The following is a 2,276-nucleotide window of genomic DNA, read 5'->3' on the forward strand; positions in this document are numbered from 1 at the left end:
CCAGTCTGTGATTCCATGATTCTCTGATTCTCAGCGTTGAGAGGGGCCGAGTGGGTGCAGCGGCTCTGCCGGGCTGTGTCAACGCCCCCCCGGGCAGGGACAAGGCGGCGACTGCAGCCCCAGCCCCGCCGTTAGCTCCCACGGGAGTTCCTGACCAGGAGAGGTGAGCGGGTTGTGACACCCACGGAATTCCCAGGGGCTCTGCTCTGCGTTACAGTGCTGCTCAGGGATCGGTTCATGCGAAGGAGCCCTCGGCTGTCCAGGCCCTGGCACGAAGGGTAACACCCGGCAGGCTGCGAGGCCAGGCCAGCAGCATGAGCGGCAGGCCAGCCACCCTCTGCACTCCCGCTGCCTCACCCACAGCACCGCCACCCTTTACACAGCTTGAAGCAAGCTCCTCCCGGAGGGAAAGGCCAGGAGTGAAGAAGCTAAAGCATCCCCGCTCCTCTGCCGTTGCCTGGTGAGGGTGCATGACGGTCTCCTTCAGCTGCAGTTTGAACTGCCACCCAGTTATCTTTGAGTTCTGAGGGACGCGACTCATCTTGAAACCAACAGCTCAAAACCAGCTCCGAGCCCGGAAATACTCACACCCTGTGTCTCAGACGCAGCTCCACACAGCAGCTAGAGGAAAGGAAAAAGCAAGACTGAACAGCCAAGGGATACAAGGGATCAGGATCAGCTGAGGGAAAGGGGAAGATCCTGCATGGGACTCAGAGGTGGAGCTGATGAGTGTGCGTGGCCAAGGCTTTGGGAGGGTGAGGAAGGCACCTCCCTGGTCCCCTCCAGCATTTGTCCACATCAGCAGTGACAGCCCAGACACCGGAGCTGGCTCAAACCTCCGTTGCGGAGATCGCCAGCCTGGCGAGGTGGCCCAGGCAGGGGTGCTCAGCGCTGCTCTGCACTGGGGCAGGATGGGGCCTCAAGCGCCGCCTGGGCTAGGGCGTGAGACATGGCCAATGCCTTGCACCAGTTCTCCTTCCCCCGGGCTGGCAGGCTGTTGCTTCCACCGGACTTGTGCCACGCTGCCAGGTGCCCTCTGCAGCCCTTCTCCCAGCCGCAGGGAAGGGCTGGCAGGGATCTCTGCTCCCCGCCCCCAGGGAAATCCTGGAGGGCAAAGCTGGATCCTGTTCCGGAGCCCTGCGTGCCAGCAGGCGCTGTCTGACCCTTCTGCTTCCTCAGAAGGGATTTCAGAACCAAAGATATCTTTAAAACAAGAAACAAAGCAAGAGGAATCAGTGTGAAGTACCAAAAACCTTTATTTTTTCCCCCAAACCATAACAACATTTGACATTATATTGATTTCCTCATATATTTGTTATTTCTCTACGTTAGGAACCAGATACAGAAAATACAAACACGATCTGTTGAATCAAAGACGGCACAGCATTCCGTTAGAAAAAAAAAGAAACAAAACAAAAAAAATCTAGAGGAGCAAGATAAAAATGGTGAAAAATAGTCATTCCCTCCAGCCCAAACTTTCCAAGAATCATCATCAAAATAGAGCAGTGGAAGTAGCTTCTCTCTCTAAACGCACTTCTGCTTTAAGAAAAAAGTTAGATTTATCTTTAGATTTCAAAGTAAAAAAATGTTAAACTATCTTTCAAGCAATTTTGGAAGTTTGCATAGACCCATTCCCTTTCCAAAAATATCAGCGCTCTCTCTATAGAATCTGATACAAATCAAGCGCGCGCCTCATTCGGAGATGCCCGAGCTTGCTTCACTCTCACGAAAATAAACCACCATCTCCCCTTCCCCTCCCTCCCCCCACAAAAATACGGGCTCTACTGTTGCTGAGGCTCGGCCGCACCTCTCGCCCAGAGCTTCAGCCAGATTCGCTTCCCAGGTTTCCGACCTCCGCTCCCTCCCGAGGGGACAGGGGCGACGCGACGCGGAGCTGCGGAGGGCACGGGGCTCGGACGGCGCAGCTCTCGGGAGCAAAGCGGGGGGAGAATTCTGCACTCAGCAACACCCCTCCCACCCCCCAACCCAGCGAGGAAGTGGCTTTTTGTGGACAAACACCTGCAACCAGGCGGTGTTTTCGTAGGAACTTGCTCCTGGTGACCGGCCTTGTCCACAGGGCTCGGCCGCTGGAGCAAGAACTCGTTCAGCTAGAGACCAGGCGGGGGGAGCAGGAGGGGCAGGGGGTGAATTTGCAGCTCCCGGGTAAGGCGGCGAGGAGGGGAGCGGGGATCCCCTCTCCAGGAGGGGTGTTTAACCTCGGTGCTCTAGCGTACCTGGAGTGAGGTTTTCCCAGAGGTTCACAACGGCTCCCGCAG

The sequence above is a fragment of the Eurypyga helias genome, unplaced genomic scaffold, assembly GCF_000690775.1.
Source record: "Eurypyga helias isolate BGI_N326 unplaced genomic scaffold, ASM69077v1 scaffold1746, whole genome shotgun sequence".
Taxonomy (NCBI): domain Eukaryota; kingdom Metazoa; phylum Chordata; class Aves; order Eurypygiformes; family Eurypygidae; genus Eurypyga; species Eurypyga helias.